The 22,500-nt window shown below is 39.7% G+C and overlaps 1 long non-coding RNA gene across 1 annotated transcript in view; it reads right to left on the reverse strand.

Annotated features, from left to right (window-relative positions):
• Positions 1-9,967, reverse strand: part of LOC118762705 — a 22,183-nt gene extending 12,216 nt beyond the window's left edge. Inside the window, exons 1-2 of the long non-coding RNA XR_004998458.1 lie at positions 9,957-9,967; positions 4,730-4,734 (exon numbers count right to left, since the gene is read on the reverse strand). This is a non-coding gene — a long non-coding RNA (uncharacterized LOC118762705). The remainder of the gene's footprint in view (positions 1-4,729; positions 4,735-9,956) is intronic.
• Between the last annotated feature and the right edge of the window lie 12,533 nt (positions 9,968-22,500).

Raw genomic sequence — 22,500 nt, forward strand, 5'->3', positions numbered from 1 at the left:
ACACTTCTATCTTTATAGTGAAAGGCAGCAATTATTCTGTATTTGTTTTACTATATTCAATGCTTGTTGGAATTACAATCGCAACTATACTTAAAGGGTGGCGAATCAAAACTTGCATTAAAAGTTACACTAGTATTTCACAGTAACCACTACACCCAATGATAGGAAACCTAATGCAGAACAAAGATTACAGTGTCAGTTAATAATAAACTCGTTTTTTTTTTATGCAGGAATTTTAGAGAATATGACTGCGTAGGAAGACAAACGCCAAAGAGTATGTGATTTGGTTCGTGCACGAGCCGATCGGAAGAGGATCTCAAGCATAGTCGGAGTATCTTTACACACAGTTTATAACATCAAGAAGAGAATGGACATTCAGAGGAAGTCTGGTAGCAGTGGAGTCAACAAGAAGCGGAATCAAGACTTCGTCAACACCTTCAAGTCCAAAATTTCAACGAATCCAACCACATCCATGATGAAGTTTGCTTCTGGACTTGAAGTGGACTTCAAGACCTTCAGAACAGTTGTGATGATGACTTGGGTCTCAAGTCCTACACCAGGACACCGAGACACCTTCTGACAGAACCTATGAAGGCCAGGAGACTGGAGAGGTGCCAAAAGGTTCTCACATATCTCAAGAAGGACGAGTCCACTGAAAATTTTGTCTGATAAGATCTTTACAGTGGATGATGTTGTGGATCGCAGAAATGACCTTTACATTGCGGAGTCAACAGCTGACATCAGAACAAAATATCCAGCCCAGGTCATGGGCGTCGGTGTTGTGGCCTTTGACGGAAGAAAGATGCTCATCTACTACAAACCCGGAGAAAAGGTGGGTGCTGACGCCTACTACAAGATGCTGAAATACTGTCTTACTATGGTTCAAGGCCAACTAACCAGAGGGCAGTTATGTGTAGACCCAGGATGGTGCTTCCAACCATACTGCCAAGAAGGTACAGAACTTCTGCAAATCCAACTTTGCTACTTTCTGGCCTGCGGACTTCTGGCCCTCTTCCAGCCCGGATCTTAATGCCGTATGGGGCATTTTGGAGCATGCGACTAACAAAGGCTCCCACCCCAACATCAACTCTCTGAAGGCTGCCATCAATGAGGAGTGGGCCAGGATCTCCAGTGACTTCGTGGTGAAGAGTTGTACGGGGTTCAAGGGCCATGTGGAGGCCGTAACTTCAAAGAATGGAAGGCACATAGAATAAATTATTCGTTTTGTGAATGTTAACCTATTTTCGAATTACTAAACCTATTAATGTGCAATGCGAGAGTTTCAAATGTTACAGAAAATTTCCAAGTTTTGCTTCCCCACTTGTATATCTTTTTAGATTTAATATCTCCTGTTTGAATGTCTGTAGCTATTGTTTATTTTGCTTACCAAAGAGGGATGTGCTATTTCATCTGAATCATCTGGATCGGTCTGACTATCTGGTGCCGAGTCGGCTCCGCTGGTCACAGCATTTGTTCCATTCTCCTCGTGCTCTCACAATTCTCCTCCACGTTGTTCCAAACATCTTTCTTAAATTATCTTCCCACCTGATTGGAGGTCTTACGATTGGTCTCTTCCACTCACACGGGCACCACTCAACAGCTGCTCGGGTCCACCGATTACCTGTGAACCTTGTGACGACATGACCGGCCCATCCTAGCTTTGCCTGGTCGTATTCTACAATATATATATATATATATATATATATATATATATATATATATATATACAGATAGGGCACCGAAAGTGTGTCAATAGCCAGCTGGAGGAGATATCTTCCTGGGGTTACAAGCTACAGTAGCATCCACCCTTAAGGGTTAGCCACATTTAAGTGGTAAATATACTTCACGATGTCGTGCAGCTACCGGTTATACCTCGCTCAGAGATTTATTACTTCCTATATATATATATATATATATATATATATATATATATATATATATATATATATATATATATATATTATATATATATATATATATAGGCACAGACGTGACTCTGTAGTAAGAAGCTTGTTTGGCAATCATAAGGTTCTGGGTTCAGTCTCACTGCGTGTCACCTTAGGTGAGTGTCTCCACTAACATTTCGGATAACCAAAACTTTGTGAGTAGATTTGGTAAATGGAAACTGAAAAAAGCCCGAGGTATTATAAATATCTGTGTGTCTTTGTGTCACTGTTTGTCCGCCACCAACGCTTGACAACCGGTGTTGGTGTGTTTACGTCCCCGTAACTTCTAGAATAAGTACCAGTCTTAAAGGCAGTACAGTGGTTGATTCATTCGACTGAATTTCTTCAAGGAGGTGCCCCAGCATGGCCGCAGTCTAATGACTGAAACAAGTAAAAGAATAACTTGGGAAGTTAAGTCGGTGCTCATGCTGTTTTTAGTTCGCGTCAGGGTTTGAACTGGTGCACATCGAGTGTTTGCTGTTGAAACGTTTCAAAAGAATGGTGAATCTGGTTTGTTTTTTGTTTTGTCGCACCCTGTATAACTCCTTGAAATCCGTTCCCTGAATACATTTTAATTGCATTCAATGGCCTATTGAAAACTAAAAAAAGGTTTCCTAACGTCTTCTTCACTTCAGCACTAGCGATGTTTCTGTTGTGTAATTGAGAAACGTTTGTCTTCTTGGAAAGAACATCATTATGTGAATGGAAATCTCCCATACCAGTGTAACAGTATTACAACCCACCAAAGTACTCGTTCGTTTTTCTGTTGCTGCTTACAACCAAGAATTTGTGGAAGCACTCCGTCGGTTACGACGACAAGGGTTCCGGTTGATCCGAATCAACGGAACAGCCTGCTCGTGAAATTAACGTGTAAGTGGCTGAGCACTCCACAGACACGTGCACCCGTAACGTAGTTCTCAGGGATATTCAGCGTGACACAGAGAGTGACAAGGCCGGCCCCTTGAAATACAGGTACAGCAGAAACAGGAAGTAAGAGTGAGAGAAAGTTGTGGTGAAAGAGTACAGCAGGGATCACCACCATCCCCTGCCGGAGCCTTGTGGAGCTTTTAGGTGTTTTCGCTCAATAAACACTCACAACGCCCGGTCTGGGAATCGAAACCGCGATCCTTTGACCGCGAGTCCGCTGCCCTAACCACTGGGCCATTGCGCCTCCACACAATCAAGAATTATATCTCACTCGTACCTGATTGTTAAAAGGTATTAGTGATCACAACAGGCATCGAATGAAAAATATATCGACTTATTGGGTCCGCCTTTATTAATTTTATGTCTTGATGAAAGGGTTACCGTATCGAAAATACAAAAATTTAAGAGGGAACCTCAATTCTTAATTGTATATTTCCACCGTAGTTCATTTACCCATCACAATAGTAAGTGAATCTATGTCTGATTTAATGTCGCAATTAGAAAATATGAACGTATTAATCCTTCTAAAACCCATAACGAAAAATCTCTCTTTAGTTAAATGTAATTTGTGAGTCGGCAGCATCATTAGAACACAATAAAATGAAAAGTACTTGTGTGAAAGCCTGTTCTGTCTGTCTGTATGTCTGTCTTTCACGCAGACACACACACACGCGCGCACACACACACGCGCACACACACACACGCGCGCACACACACACACACACAGACACGCACACACACAGATACACACACACACACAGAGATACACACACACACACACAGATACATACACACACAGATACATACACACACAGATACACACACACACAGATACACACACACACAGATACATACACACACACACACAGATACACACACACACAGATACACACACACACAGATACACACACACAGATACACAGACATACAGACACACACACAGAGACACGCACACACACACACCACACAGATACACACAACACACACACAGATACACACACACCACAGATACACACACACACACAGACACACACACAGATACACCACACACAGATACACACACACAATACATACACACACACACACAGATACACACACACACAGATACACACACACACAGATACACACACACAGATACACAGACATACAGACACAACACACAGAGACACGCACACACACACACACACAGATACACACACACACACAGATACACACACACACAGATACACACACACACACAGACACACACACAGATACACACACACAGATACACACACACACAGACACACACACACAGATACACACACACACACACACACACACACACACACACACACGCACACACACGCACACACACACGCGTACGTCTTACTACATTACAAACCGGTTGTGAAGGAGGTTTTCAATGGTGGAACCAGCGTTTCAAACGGCAAATCCTGAAACATAGAGTTGGATGTTGGCTAAAACCAACGGTTTGTGAAACGAAATTAATAGCTACTTTACAGGAATACTTGCGTGGCTTCTGCCATTATGCCTCGCCAATAAATTGTTATATTTATATTGGAACGATTAATAGTCATTAATAATGTGTTGGGTCTTCTCAAACATATAAAATCGCATAATTTTACTATCAGGGCATCTGTGGATGGAAATAGATACAGACATACATGTGGAATAGATTCCGTTATTTATTCGTATCTTATATGCACATATACGTGTATTTATATATTATACACACACGGACCCGCGAATATATATTCTTTTATTTTCTTCTTTTTCTCGTTTCAGTCATTTGACTGCTGCCATGCTGGGGCACCGCCTTCAAGGGTTTTTGTCGAAGAGATCGGCACCAGGACTTTTTCTTTGTAAGCCTAGTACTTATTCTATCTGTCTCTTTTGCCGAACCGCTAAGTTACAGGAACATAAACTCACCAGCATCGGTTGTCAAGCAATGTTGGAGTGGGGGTAAGCACAGACACACACACATATACGACGAGCTTCTTTCAGTTTCCGTCTATCAAATCCACTCATAAAGGCTTTGGTCGGCCCAAGGCTATAGTAGAAGATACTGGCCCAAGGTGCCACGCACTGGGATTGAACCCGGAACCATGTGGCTGGGAAGCAAGCTTCTTACCAGGCAGCCACACCTCCACACACACACACACACACACACACACACACACACACACATGTACTGGGTCTGTGACTTTTAAGATTTAAAATTTTTCGTTTAAAAATGATAATGTATCGACACCCATATACTCTAAATTCGCGTATGTATGCTCTCATGTGTGGTGTGTATGTGCGTGTGTGTGCGTGTGCGTGTAAGTGTGTGTGTGTGTGTGTGTGTGTGTGTATGTATGTATGTATGCATGTATGTGTCTATCTGTCTGTGTGTCTATCTGTTTATGCGCATACGCTGATATACTCTAACCTCTCATACCTCACTACCTGATACTCTCTGGCAGAGTTCACTCTGTTAATAGTTATTCAGATCATCTTTCCAAACGGATCTTACCCAGGCCTGTCCACACTCCGCCACTCTCTACACTCCGCCATGATACCAAAAATACAACTTGACCCCCTGCTTAATTTTCCCTCCTCTTCTCCCATCTCACACATCACCTCACGATCATATGTAAACCACGAATCCTTTTCCTCTTCGTAACTCAAATTTATCAACCCGTATTAACAGCCCCCTTTTTTCATATTCCCTATGTCAGGTGAGGGATCTCATCAGAGGCTGAAGAGACCCACTACTGTCACCATAGAAACCACTCTACCTGTTTCATGGTCGAGTGGTCGGCGACTAAAAGCTCCCTCGCTTGAGAAACTTGTTACTCTTGTGAGGAGGGTGTCTGGACATCCAGCTGGACTAAAAACGAAACTTTCGAAGGATGCATGAGCCCCTTGTTGGCTTAAAGCCATCCAGTTGAGGAAGGGCAATGGCAAACCACCTTATTATCTCTGCCAATTAAACACTATAAGAAAGTCAGAATGAAGTAGCACAATGGCTTCACCTGAAGGAAGAATCGACGCTTAATCCGGGAGACTTTCGTTGTAGTGTCATCAACGCACTGCAAAAGTACGATACATGGCAACAGCGATCCACATTCCATCTTCGTTGCCTGTTCTTTACTAAAATTTCGCTGTAAAAGTTGATGCCTGCGCATGCGTGAATTCTTCTCTCTTCGTCACTCTCTCATCTGGATTTTAGCAATGAAAACCTCCAGTTCCTCCGGTTCAACCCTCTCATCTCTCATTCTCCTAAACACATCGACTCCCTTTATTACTCTCTGAATGTCTTCAACCACCAGCACTTCTTCTCTTTGGCCATATCTCCCTCCTCCAATGAGAACATATTATTTCTTTACTACCCACAAGGGGCTAAACATAGAGGGGACAAACAAGGACAGGCAAAGGGATTGAGTCGATTACATCGACCCCAGTGCGAAACTGGTACTTCATTTATCGACCCCGAAAGGATGAAAGGCAAAGTCGACCTCGGCAGAATTTGAACTCAGAACGTAACGGCTGACGAAATACCTATTTCTTTACTACCCACAAGGGGCTAAACACAGACAGGACAAACAAGGACAGACACACGGATTAAGTGACTACATCGACCTCAGTGCAAAACTGGTACTTTATTTATCGACCCCGAAAAGATGAAAGGCAATGTCGACCTCGGCGGAATTTGAACTCAGAACGTAACGGCAGACGAAATACCGCTAAGCATTTCGCCCGGCGCGCTAACGTTTCTGCCAGATCGCCACCTTCTCCAATGAGAACATATATTACACCTTGACCCTCTTCGAAGTCTCGTCTTCACTGACTCAGGTTCTCACAACCCTTTATGGTTCTCACCTTCGTTCCATACTTAGACTGCTGCTGCACAAATGTAATATTTTGCAATTCTCGACAGATTTTGGTAACCATTTGCTTCACCATCCCCTTTGCTTTTCTGACGAAAACACAAATATCCCAAGTACTCTTTGATCTCTTCCTCATCTCAGAGCTAACCTTTACCAAACCGTAATTGTCTCAGCACCTCATTTGACTCTTTGTATCTGATCTATTACTTGTTTCAGATAGTAGACAACAGCCACGCTGGGGCACTGCCTTCGAGAATTTTCAGCCGAATGAATCGACTTCTATCTGTTTAAGCCTAGTACTTATTTTATCGGTCTCTTGCCGAACCGCTGAGTTACGGGGACTTAACATCTCAACACCGGTTGTCAAGCGGTTTAAGGGGACAAACAACACACACACACACACAAACACACACACACACTCACACACACACAAACACACACACACAAACACACACACACACACACTCACACACACACACACATAAACACAAACACACATACACAAATACATGCGCACATACACTCACACACACATTCCTTATGCGAAATCCAACCAGGCCACTAGTTCTGACAATGTCCCTTCCCTTACACTCAAATATTACACCACAGAACCTGCCCCCACACTCACCAAATTCTTCAATCTCACTCTCTACAAGGATATGCCATGATTTTCATTCTAATCAAAAGCAACTCTTCAGAGTGTGTACGAATGTATGAATGGAGGAGGAGCTGCGAGGTCCGAGGAACAGAATCAACGAGTCAGTGTGGATGGCTTTCCTCTAGATGCAGTTCAGTCTGTCTATGTGTGTAGCGGTAGCAGCAACAATACATCGACGTAGGCCACACCTGAGCTTTGTAGGATCTCAATAACTATTACAGACTAAAATATCTTCTGGTTCTGAAGAGAAGGCCCAGTCTTTGAAATGCAGTCCTAGTTATGTTAAGGATGTGCTTTTGCCAGGGGAGATCCTCGATCAAACTGTGGTCTAACATTCTGAGAGATTGTGATGGCTGAAATGAGTGCCTCCAAGTTGAATGGGTGCCTGGGTTGATGATGTTTTCTTGCAAATAAAGATACAACGTTTACATAACGTTTTTATACATATAAGCATTTACACACACAAGCACCTACGTGTGTGATCGTGTGAGTGTGAACGAGAGATATGAAGGCGAATATATATATATATACGTACATATAAACATTACTTTATATAATTAGGGTTCAGCAAAAAAATTGCTTTACCACACACCGAACTTTTAGAAATAGCAGCCAAAGAATTTAGCTATTTCCACTACTATAAAAAGAGTCTCCCAGACAATGTATACTCAAAAAAATTCACGTAGGCATAAAGTTCGGTGTGTGGTAAAGCAATTTTTTTGCTGAACCCTAATTATATAAAGTAATGTTTATATTTACCGTAAATGGTCCTTTTACATACTGAACACTGCTTGGTAAAATTATTAATACTAATTAATTAATTAATTTACCCTTATTATATTATGACAATATAGTACATATTATATATATATATATATATATATATATATATATATTATATATATATATATATATATATATATATATAATATATATATATATGTATGTATACGTGCGTATATGTAAGTATCCGTATGTTGTATATATATATTTGTAATTATGTACTATCTATGTATATCCAACTGATGAGGCAGAGTATATTTTTGTACAGAGTCAGAAATCCGGATCTGAGATTATCCAAAGATTTTTGCTAGTTTATTTGTTTGTCTTTTCATCTTGTGCTGTATGAATATATGAAGTGGTTTTAGAGTCAAGTTTTGACTGCTATCTCTAGCATGGTTGTATCTCTTAGATACTCTTAATCATACTTTATATTTATATATATATATATATATATATATATATCTATATATATAATATATATATATATATATCATTTACTCTTTTACTTGTTCTAGTCATTTGACTGCGGCCATGCTGGAGCACCGCCTTTAGTCGAGCAAATTGACCCCAGGACTTATTCTTTGTAAACCTAGTACTTATTCTTTCGGTCTCCTTTGCATACATACACACACACACGCACACACGTGTGTGTGTGTGTATTTGTCTATAGATGACCTGATAACGAAAGTATGCGATTTAGTGGCAATGGAATGATATTATTATGATTTAACTGAAACTTCCAAAATAGGTTTCACTCTGCCTACGCTAATAATTGTAGATAGCCGATCAGAAATGTGTGGTTTCTAATAAATACAACATGAAATTTATTTTTGTTCTTTCTCTGAATTTCCCCTGAAGATGCTGCAGTTGAATCCTAGCCATACGAATATTTCACTGCCAGAAGAAATAGAGATCTCTATCGGGAATATAAAATAGAATTTTGTGTGTGTTTTTATATAGGAAGGACAGCTTGATAATGGAATCATCGTCAGGGCTAGGAAAGCAACAGATAGACACATACATATTCTAAATTATAGATTTGATTTCTTTATATGCTACACACACACACACACACACACACACACACCACACACACACACACACACACACACACACACACACACACACACTCACACACACACACACTCACACATTTTTGTAGTTATCTATATAGTACTTACATAGTCATACATACATATGTCATCGTACCTGTATACATACATACATATATATATACATACCATACATACATACATACCTATATATATATATATATATATATATATATATATATATATATACATACATACATATATATAATATACATACATATATATATATATATATATATTACACATTATAATCTAGTATACAAATGCATCTACTCATGCATACCTAAGTACACACACACACATCTACATACATGTAGCAACACAGTAACATTCCCAATATCTTCTGTGATGCTGATACGATCAAATATATTCAGTGAGATGATGTAATAATAATAATAATAATAATAATAATAATTGTAGCAGCGTGGTAAGAAGGTTGCTTCCAAACCACATGGTTCCGAGTTCAGTCCCACTGCGTGCCACCTTAGGCAAGGGGCTGATATTTTAGCCTCAGGCTGACCAAAGCTTTGTGAATGGGTTTGGTAAACGGGAACCGAAAGAAACCCGTCGAGTAGCTACACACGCACACACACACACACACACACACACACACACACACACACATATATACACACACACAGACACGTGCACACACACATACATATATATATATATGTGTGTCCGTGTCCTTGTACCACTTGATAGCTGGCATTGGTTTGTTTACGTCCCTGTAACTTAGTCGTTCAGCAATAGAATAAGTACCAGACATAAAAATTCTTGAAGGCGGTGCTCCAGCATGGCCGCACTCTAGAGACTGAAGCAAATAAAAGATAATATATGTGTGTGTGTGTGTGTATAGTCCCTCTGTTATCTCAACCTCTACAATATGGCCACATACATACACGCACAAATGCACGTGAATGATGTATGTTTTTCGTTATCACAGACGATCACTGGTGATCCAGTTGCGACCGTCCTGTGTTTTGGTATATCGGTGATCATATTATCCATTCAAGATAGTTGGATGAGATTTGGTCGCTATTTTTCGAAAGTTGAGTAACTACATTATATCTCTGTGTGTGTGTGTTTTGATATTATGCGCCTTAAGTAGAATTTCTTTCGGATATTTGAAGAAATCTACGCCATAAATCTCATGGAACCTTTACATAAACACAACAGATATTCCATTGCAAGAATCTCGACCAAATCTCTATTGTAAAGTTCCGTTTTTTTTTACGATACATCACAATAAAATTTTTAAAAAATGTAAGAAATTTCTTTATTTCTAGAAAAAAGTTTGCAATCGGAAGGTAAATACATTTCGTAGCTGAACCGTGAACATCGACGTTTAACTTTACAAAGATTCACCAAGGGAAAGTAAAAAAAAATCAATCTGAAGTAATACGTTGGAGATATATTATCAGGGTTAATTATCTATGTTAATGAAGTATGTTAATTATCGATGTTAATTATCGGTTAATTTGTTTTTGTATTTGGTTTGTAAAATTCTTAAAGTGAATTCGTGTGTGAAACAAATATTGTCTTGGGGGTCATTATACTAACAACAACAACACCAACAACAATAACAACAACAACAACAACAATAATAGTAATAATAATAGTAATAACAAAAATAATAACAGTAACAACAATAATAACAATAATAACAATAATAATAACAATAATAATAACATCACACGCACTAGTTCAGTATCACTTCATTATTGTGAGTCAGTTATTATTATTGGTGTAATGACCATCCCAAGATACAACAATATCTATGTTAATGATATATACTAATTATCGATGCTAATTATCGATGTTAATTTTCAGATAAAATGGCTAAAATGCTCCTCTGTTCCAAATGACAATATCCGGTGTGTTATTCTTACATTTGACAGAAGCTTTTACACACACACACACACACACACACACACACACACACACACACATTTGTATGTATGTGTGTGTCTGTGTTGGTTCCCACCCTTCCAGCTGACAACCGGTGTCGATTTGTTTACGTTCCTGCAAACTAGCAGCTCGGCAAAGAAACTGATAGAATAAGTACCCAACTTTAAAAATGAGTATTACGGTCGGTTCGTTCAGCTAAACTCTTCAAGTCGATGCCTCAGTATGGCCGCGGTCCAATGACTGGAACCAATTAAAAGATAAAACGTTATTTTGTTGACCAGGCGTAGGAGAAGCTGTGTGATAAGTAGCTTGCTTACCAACCACATGGTTCCGAGTTCAGTCCCACTGCGTGTCACCTTGGGCAAGTGTCTTCTTCTATAGCCTCGGGCTGACCAATGCCTTGTGAGTGGATTTGGTAGACGGAAACTGAAAAGAAGCCCATCGTATATATGTATACATATATACATATATATATGTGTGTGTGTGTGTGTGTGTGTGTGTGTGTGGTGTGTGTGTGTGTGTGTGTATGTCTGTGTTTGTCCCCCAACATTGCTTGACAACCGATGCTGGTGTGTTTACGTCCCCGTAACTTAGCGGTTCGGCATAAGAGACCGATAGAATAAGTACTAGGCTTACAAAGACTAAGTCCTGGGGTCGATTTACTCGATTTACTAAAAGGCGGTGCTCCAGCATGGCCGCAGTCAAATGACTGAAACAAGTAAAAGAGTAACAAAGTCTATATTTGACAGAAGTGTGTATGTGCGCGCGCGCGCGTGTAATCGATCTGATTGATTTCTGTCGATTAATATTCATTGGAAGACGAATTGAAAGATGGAGTGAAGCCGGTGGATGGGTTTGAAACGAAGACCCAGGAGAGATCAAACTAGATATCAAATGACATTCATCAGACGTGTTTCTACTTGATTGGATCCAGTCGTTTCGTATTTTTTTTCAAAGATTTAATTTCGACGCGAGAAGTGCAAAGAAGTGGAAAAGCAAAACGGATTTGTTGAAGAAATCAGTTTGTGACAGATTTTCAGTGAAATAATGGAAGAATTCAATTAACGAATGCGGGGGTCATGCAGTTGTGATTTCTAACGCTTCCACAGGTCAGGAGATTAATCTTTAATGCCGAGTAAGAAATATATTGATTGACATTGTACTAATTGATCTTTCACAGGAACGTTCTTTATTAAATCGTATTATCGATGTCTTAAGCAGTGCTCAAGTAAAGAAATTGCCAGTGAAATTATTATTATAGCCATGTATGTCTTGTAAAGCTGCAGCACAAGACGTGTGAAGGACATGTTGTGGCATTGTAATTTGTCATTCAGGGAAGACGCATCTATCTAGGAAGCTACAGTGTATTACAGGGGCTCCCAGCAGCGGCTCCCAACCGTTTTATTTAAATGAGTTTTCCCATGGACCCCTTTTAATACGCTTATTCTTATGTATTCTTTTTTTTAATTCTTTTACTTGTTTCAGTCATTTTGACTGCGGCCATGCTGGAGCACCGCCTTTAGTAGAAGAAATCGACCCCAGGACTTATTCTTCGTAACCCTAATACTTATTTTATTGGTCTCTTTTGCTAAACCGCTAAGATACACACACACACACACACACACACACACACACACACACACACACACACACACACACACACATACACACACACACAAGGAGACAGAGTTGCATACATATACAAACACATGCTCACACACACACATACATAGAAAATACACAAACACGGAGATGCAAGCACATGAATATACAGGATACATACATACAGATGCACACACACACGCATATATGCATCCATACACATGCATACATACATACACACATACATACGTACACGCATGCATGCATAGGCACACACACACACACTGACCCACACACTCATGCGCACAAACAAACAAAAGGGAACGCAGTGTAACTAGCGGACAGAGTGAAGACCATTGAAAAGGTTGCAAGACGCAACGAAAATTTTAGGAAAATAAAAATAGGAAAAAAGTGGAAATTTTACCAGTGAGTGTGTTACATTATAAGGCACAAAAAGAAAATGACTCTCCCCAGACACAACAGAATATGCTTCAACACACGAACTCATATAAAGAACCTTGCAAACCAAATCCAAAAACGAAATATATATATATATATATATATATTTATATGTATGTATGTATATGAAATTATATGTATGTATGTATGTATGTATGTATGGATGTATGTATGTATGTATGTATGTATGTATGTAAGTATGTATGTATGTATGTAAGTATGTATGTATGTAAGTATGTATGTATGTATGTATGTATGTATGTATGTATGTATGTATGAATGTATGGATGTATGTATGTATGTATGTAAGTATGTATGTATGTATGTAAGTATGTATGTATGTAAGTATGTATGTATGTATGTATGTATGTATGTATGTATGTATGTATGTATGAATGATGTATGTATATGTATGTAGTATGTATGTATGTAGTATGTATGTATGTATGTATGAATGTATGTATGTATGTATGTATGTATGTATGTATGTATGTATGTATATGTGTGTATGTATGTGTGTATGTGTATGTATGTAGTATGTATGTATGTATGTAAGTATGTATGTATATGAAATTATATATGTATATATATATATATATATATAATAAAATAAATATTAGGGAATAAATCCAAACTTACAGGAAAAAATCAGATTTAGGATTGAATCCAATTTATAGTAAAATATTATATTATATTAAATTAGAGAATTTAATATAATATATATATATATATATATATATATATATATATATATTATAATAATATATATATATTATATATATATATATATATATATATATATATATATATTATACTCCATATATGAAATTTTGAATTTAGTTAACGGAAACCTAGTACTACCATTGAGGACCACCAGGGGCCAGGTTGGGAGCCGCTGGTATATTGATACGAGTGAGGGTGCATGGCTTCGTGGGTAGGGCGTTCGGTTCGTGGTTGTAAGGTCGCGAGTTTCATACTCGGCGACACTTTACTTCACATTGCTCCTGTCCATTCAGATGGGAAAAGATGTGCTGTACCCGTAATTCAATGGGGTCCAGCCTTGTCACATTCTGTGTCTCGCTGAATCTCTCTACGTTAAGGGTACGCGTGTCCGTGGATATGTCTGTCCATCTTTTACTTGGTTAAACCATTCAACTGCGGCCATGCTGCAGCACTGCCTCGAAGAATTTTTAGTCGAACGAATCGATCACAGTACATATTTTTTTCAAGAGCGGTAGTTATTGTATGGGTCTCTTTTATCGGACCGCTAAGTTGCGGGAATGTGAACACACCAACGTCGGTTATCAAGCGGTGGGTGGAGGACAAACACAAGTACAGAGACAAACACGCGCACACACACACACATATATACAACAGGCTTCTTTCAGTTTCCGTCTACCAATTCTACTCACAAGGCTTTATTCGGTCCGAGACTATAGCAGAAAACACCTACCCAAGGTGCCACAGAGTGGGAATGAACCTAGAACCAGGTGTTTGAGAAGCAAGCTTCTTAACACACACCTACGACTGAGCCAACACACACACACACACACACACACACACCACACATACACACACACACACACACAACACACACACACACACATGCACACCCACACACACACAAAATTTATTTAACAATCTCTAAGCACGCCTACCCACACGCACATTGACAAAGCAGACGATAATGTAGTTTAAAAGAGTCTAAAACTATATTATCTCTCTGATAGTAATCTCAATTTCAGCTGCCATTGTTTAGACTCGTTACATTATCTCTGCTGGCATATAAATAGGAACGCTGTACTTGATTGCGTTGTATTTCATAAAACTAACAACTGTAATATTTCGCCGACCAATCAGAAGTCTCTCTTTTTAGTCTCGTCTTCAACAAAAGGAAATACAATTTTGATGCAAAGGTTTTGGTGAATGTTTTAAAAAGCAAATAAATAAACCATTTCTAGAATAATATATGGATTTTAGTGTCTTTTAATATTTTTCTTTTTACTCCGAATTTGAAAAGAATAGCTCGAAAATGCTTAATTAAACATTAATAATAAGAGCACTCAGACAGCGCAAACCTTCGCCATGGCAACAGCAACGATGATTTTTAAAATGAGAATCTCTGAAATAAACCCGACTGCTCTCAAAAATTAAGTGAAAACAAAAAACCGGAAATATAATCCAGAATCCTTGTCCAGTACGGGATCGATCCCAAAATCTAATCAGTTCGTGCCAGTCACAAGGCCAAACATTCCTGAAAGTTTCATCGAAATCCATCCAGCAGTTCTTGAAATATTTTGTCCACGGACAAAGAAACAAACAAACACAACTGAAAACAATACCTCCGCCTTCGCTAAGGCGGAGGTAATTATAAATTTCTGTACTTTCTTAATGATTCAAATCGTTAATACTTCTGCACTTCTCTGAAGAGTTTCCTAAGAAGGAAACATGCTTGCAGTTGTCTCCCTTGCTGATATAAACATAAATATTTTTCATCAACTAATATTTTTCCTTCATAGTATATCCGATATTACGGTGGCTTTCAATTTAAGGCATTAATTTGCAGCATTGTATTACCCTCACTCACCTAATCCTATTTATTCGGTGTTTATTTAATAAAGCAATTGTCCTCAGGGATGGATGCTAGATTTGTTAATTTAATTGTTTAATTGCTGAACATTTTTGCACAATTATAACTCAGTTATGTCGACATGATGTCATTATCGATATCTATCAAAACAAAAAGCACATATTCATCTTATTGCACAACACATGACATATACAACACACATACATTCAATAGCAAAACCACTATATTAACCCATTGCCTGCCATGGGCCCCATTTGACAGTCTCACTGCCGGGTGTTCGTTGTATTTAAAGTGAATTGCTTATGTACATGGCATTTGCAGAGGTGTGTTTAACAATATTTAGTTGTTAAAGTTTGTCATTATTAGCTCTGGCTAATTCTAGACGACATTTTATGTCATAAATCGTAGTTTTTGAACTACAAAAATATTGACTGTTTTGAAAACGTTTTTTTTTTTTTTTTGCATTTCCCATCTGTATCATTCATTTATACTTCATACACATTCTCAATTGATACTATAGTTTCAAAAAGACTAAAATGTTTATTATTGCAATTGAATAGAAAAGGATAAATATACTTTTTTTCAGCGATCCCCATTTGAGACTTTCCGAAAAATTTATCATAATTTCCAAAATGATTCACATGTGAAGAAAATTTTAAATACTATATATTATTTGAACTCCTAAGACACCTGGCAAAGCCAAAAAAATATGAATTAAAACATCTGGCAATTAATGGGACTTATGCATATATACAACATTTATATCTTTAATAACATCAATGTGTATAACACGAAGTCCAATAATATTCTATAGCGGACCAACACACACAACAACATTAATTTATGCTACACCAACGGACACGTTAACATTGCACCATCGATGTAAGAAATAAATTACATTTCTCTTTTAGACTTTAATCTTGCAGTAATATAAAGAATCACTTTCTGTGTGTATGTGTGTGTGTGTGTGTGTTTTATATATATATATTGGCTAGGGCAGCAGACTCGCGGTCGTAGGATCGCGGTTTCGATTCCCAGACCGGGCGTTGTGAGTGTTTATTGAACGAAAACACCTAAAGCTCCACGAGGCTCTGGCGGGGGTTGGTGGCGGTCCCTGCTGTGCTCTTTCACCACAATTTTCTCTCACTCTTTCTTCTGTTGGCCTGCTCGCTGAGCCAGCGGGGTGGCGTCATTTGAAGGCTAAAACAATGCGAATGCATTGTGACCAGCGATGTGTAGCAACATCTGATAGCCTGGTCGGTCACGGTGATCACGGCGATATATATATATGTGTGTGTGTGTGTGTGTGTTGTGTGTAAGCGCAATGGCCCAGTGGTTAGAGCAGCGGACTCGCGATCGTAGGATCGCGCTTTCGACTCCCAGACCGGGCGTTGTGAGTGTTTGTTGAGCGAAAACACCTAAAAGCTCCACGATGTTCTGGCAGGGGTTGGGGTGGCGAACCCTGTTGTACTCTTTCACCACAACTTTCTCTCACTCTTTTCTTTTTCTGTTTCTGTTCCAACAGTATTTGAAAAGGGCCAGCCTTGTCACATTCTGTGTCACCCTGAATCTCCCTGACAACTACGTTAAGGGTACACGTGTCTGTGGAGTGCTCAGCCACTTGCACGTTAATTTCACGAGCAGGCTGTTCCGTTGATCGGATCAACTGGAACCATCGTCGTCGTAACCGACGGAGTGCCGTATATATATATATATATATATATATATTATATATATATATATATACATACACCCTTATACTATCCACCCGTAATAACAAAATATGAACTCCTATTGGAATCTGCATACCATGGACAAGAAGCATTTCTACCCATTCTACACAGCACTTTTCTTGGATAATGAAACTGTAACATCCTACACACACACACACACATACACACACACACACACACACACACACACACGCACGCACGCACACACACACGCACACACATGCACACGCACACACACACATACCCTAAAGGATGCAGTCGAATTGTGGAAATGGTAAAATACTTGTCTGTATGTTTGTCATTGCTTAATTATGTTAATCAATGTCCTGAATTGAAATTCCGTAGCCAAATCGATTGATAATGAAATCCTTCAAAAATGGTGCTTTTGTGCCAATGCAACCTAATATTTTAGCAGTAAACAAAGATCGTATGATATCACAATGAGTACCGTAGGAAATGTCTTGTAGTGCTTAGTTCCATCTCTTTACGATCTGGCTTCGAATAGTATAGGGATCGGCTTGGCTTGGCTTTTCATCATTCTAGTGTCGACAAAAGAGATTTGGTATATGAAGAGGTGATTCACTGGATTCGATCTCAGTATTAATGTGTCGCCCATATTCTTCGAGAAACGCTAGTTACAAATGTACTTTAAGAGTTCTGGAACCATTGCCTTCTTAGAGAAGCTCAGTACTTCATTAGACAACAGGAATATTGACTGGTGAGTCTGTAGAGTAAAGGTCAACCTAGCAGAAATGGTTCCTATCCTGTCATTGAAACCAGACAGTGTCCAAGACCGCGATGTCTATCATATCATCGTCTGAGTTTTGTTAGCTCGCCATGTTGAGTCCATGTCCTTCCACGAAATCAACGTCATCAACACTTATAATGGGACTGAATTTGTGGGGTTCCATGACTTTCATTTCAAAGTAGTCTCGAAAATACGAGGGGCACCAACATGGAAGCAACAGTGACACATCTTCAAGAATGAAATGGTCTCTTGTCTAAATTTATAAAATTTGAACATTTCATTCTAAATTTGATTTGTGAAATGTTAATAAAATGTTAATTAAATGTTAATTAAATTTCTCAAATGTTCCTCTTAAATTTTGCTGCCGAGTGCAGGTTTACTGCCAAATCTCAAATCGCTGACCATCGCACACGTCTCTACTTACACATTTCCACAGAAATTTAGGAAAAAAAATCTAATGAATTTGCAAACAATAAGGACCAGCGCAAAATATTGTAGTGATAAACGCTAGCGCGACCCGAATTCTCTTCACGTTTGACTCCATTAATCTGGCAAAAACCTAAATGATGACACAACCAGAAGCCACAAACAGCGCAGGTTTCATATCAGAGCTTTCTTTTTGGATGTTTGTTTACGTGGGTCCCAGCTGATACGATCAAGGGAACAGCCTGCTCGTGAAATTAGCGTGCAAGTGGCTGAGCAATCCACAGACACGTGTACCCCTAACGTAGCTCTCAGTGGGATCCAGCGTGACACAGAGTGTGACAAGGCCGGCCCTTTGAAATACAGGTACAACTCATTTTTGCCAGCTGAGTGGACTGGAGCAATGGAAAATAAAGTGACTTGCTCAAGGACACAACGCGTCACCGGGAATCGAACTCATGACCTTACGATCCTGAACCGAATGCCCTAACCACTATATACACAAATACATGCACACACACACACACGCACACAGACGCGCGCACTCAGACACACTCACATGCACACACACACACATATAGTAGTGAGGGCGCATAGCTTAGTAGTTAGGGTGTTGAACCCTCAATCTAGCGAACGTGGTTTCAATTCTTAGACCGAGTGCGGCGTTGTGTTCTTGAGCAAAACACTTCATCCCACATTCTTCTGCCGACACTTCGATACTAGACCCGTGGTACACTTGTGCCCGTTTTCAGGCAATGTCGATTTGATGCAGGGACCGAGCTAACGCGCGGCACGAACATTTGATCACTAGAAACAAATCATTTGTGCAGCTCGTCCGGCAGCTGTTGACTTTCATCAGTCCTTTGGTAAATTTAGTTTTCTTTTCCTTTTTATCCGGCAGATGTCCAAACTCGTCCGCCTCAACATGCACGCTTTGGTGGGGCTGTCGGTTTATTATTCGCCGACGACTCGGCCATGCACAGGTCACGTTAGTTCATGCGTATATAAAGGAAGACAACGTGTACACATACACGTATGGATGCACATACAACTGCACTCACATATATACACATGTTTGTTGACACACACACACACACACTCACAGAGTATGAAGCCAAATGGAGAGAGAGAGAGAGAGAGAGAGAGAGAGAGAGAGAGAAAGAGGGGGAAGAGAGAAATATATTTCTTTACTACCCATAAGGAGCTCAGCATAGAGGGGACAAACAAGGACAGACAAACGGATTAAGTCGATTACATCGACCCCAGTGCGTAACTGGTGCTTAATTTATCGACCTCGAAAGAATGAAAGGCAAAGTCGACCTCAGCGGAATTTGAACTCAGAAAGTAACGTCAGACGAAATATGGCTATGCATTTCGCCCGAGGGGCTAACGATTCTGCCAGCTCGCCACCTTGAGGGGGAAGAGAGAAATAATGAGTACAGTATATATGGAAGTATGTGGAAGCACTCCGTCGGTTACGACGACGAGGGTTCCGGTTGATCCGAATCAACGGAACAGCCTGCTCGTGAAATTAACGTGTACGTGGCTGAGCACTCCACAGACACGTGTACCCATAACGTAGTTCTCGGGGATATTCAGCGTGACACAGAGAGTGACAAGGCCGGCCCTTTGAAACACAGGTACAACAGAAACAGAAGAAAGAGTGAGAGAAAGTTGTGGTGAAAGAGTACAGCAGGGATAACCACCATCCCCTGCCGGAGCTGCGTGGAGCTTTAGGTGTTTTCGCTCAATAAACACTCACAACGCCTGGTCCGGGAATCGAAACCGCGATCCTATGACCGCGAGTCCGCTGCCCTAACCACTGAGCCATTGCGCCTATATGGAAGTATATACGTATGATGTAGAGGTTTGGTGCAGACAGTGTTAGAATCAGAGGAGTACCTGGGCTTATTTTGCTTCAATGAGATTAGGTAAGGAGAAAAGCTGCAAATTAAAAAGTCTTTAAAACCTTAATTAATCAATTAATGCAATTAATACGAAATAATTAGCGGAGGAGGAAATAAAGCAGATCAAAGAGACTTTTTGTTTTAGCTGGTGTTTCTGATGCGTCTTGCTGAAAAAAAAAAACCCTATAAAAATGGGGGTAGAAAGAGAGAGAGAGAGAGAAGAGAGAGAGAGAGAGAGAGAGTAAAGAAAGGAGAAGGAAAACAGTAAATTTTTCGAACTGTCAGGTGGACACGTTGCTGTTTTGTTCGGAAGAGATTGCGACCGGACAAAACACAAATCAACAAGTTTTCAAACCGGAATTAATCCATTAATGTAATTAATACAAAATATTTGACGAAGGAAGGAGGAACGAAGAGAATGAAACGGATCAAAGACAGGTTTCATTCCTCCTCTCACGTCTTCAGTTCATTCTTTGCATTATTGAAGATGTGCTTATTTTTGTGGAAGCGTAATGGCCCAGTGGTTAGGACAGTGGACTCGCGGTCGTAGCATCGCAATTTCGATTCCCAGACTGGGCGTTGTGAGTGTTTATTGAACGAAAACACCTAAAGCTCCACGAGTCTCCAGCAGGGGATGGTGGTGATCCCTGCTGTACTCTTTCACCACAACTTTCTCTCACTCTTTCTCCCTGTTTCTGTTGTACCTGTATTTCAAATGGCCAGCCTTGTCACACTCTGTGTCTCGCTGAATAGCCCCGAGAACTACGTTAAGGGTGCACGTGTCTGTGGAGTGCTCAGCCACTTGCACGTTAATTTCACGAGCAGGCTGTTCCGTTAATTGGATTAGTAACCGACGGAGTGCCACGTATTTTTCTGTTTGTCCCGGTTAAAAAAATGATCACGTGGTTTTCCGTTTTCTTCTACGACCAGAGATCTCTCCTGTATATATGTGTATATATAGAGTGGCAATACGTAAAATATACACAAGGTGACGAGCTGGCAGAATCGTAAGCATTCCGGATTAAGTGCTTAGCGGTATTTCATCCATCTTTATGTTCTGAAGTATAAATCTTTTGCAACTGTGTTTATGTTGGGTTGTCCGGAAAGTTCGTGCCGATTTATAGTAGCTTACCTTTCGACTTTATTAGAACACGGCTGAGTCCATAAAATAGGATTTGACTACACCTCCATTTAGAGCAGAGTTTAAGCTATGTTTTCGTGGAAGAAGGTTTATGTTCCTATAACCTGTGTTAATTCTGTAACCCTTTAAAATGGAAGATAAGAAAGTTCATTTTCGGCACTTGATGCTTTGGGAACCAGACAAAAATTTGTGCAGCTCGGCTGGGATGTGTTACCCCACCCTCCATATTCACCAGATATTGCTCCTTCGGATTTCCATTTATTCAGGTCTCTGCAGAAAAGTCTTAATGGTAAACATTTCAATTTCTTGGATGACGTAAAAAGATACCTTGATGAATTCTTTGCCATGAAACCATCTCAATTCTGGGAACAGGGTATTTTCAAGTTAAAGGAAAGATGGAGACGCATTATGCAACAAAATGGTTCCTATTTGGTTGATTAAAAATGTAATGGCAAGTATTTATTGACCTTTTTCTTTCCTTTAAAAATCGGCATGAACTTTCCGGACAACCCATTAGACTTTTACGTGAAGGCGCGTGGCTTAGTGGTTAGGGTATTGGACTCGCGCTCGTAAGGTGGTGAGGTCGATACCCGGCTACGCGTTGTGCTCCTTGAGCAAGACACTTTATTTCACATTGTTTCAGTTCACTCAGCTGGCTAAAGCGAGTCATACTTGTAGCTGATAG

This window comes from Octopus sinensis, linkage group LG3 (assembly GCF_006345805.1).
Source record: "Octopus sinensis linkage group LG3, ASM634580v1, whole genome shotgun sequence".
NCBI classification, from domain to species: Eukaryota; Metazoa; Mollusca; class Cephalopoda; order Octopoda; family Octopodidae; genus Octopus; species Octopus sinensis.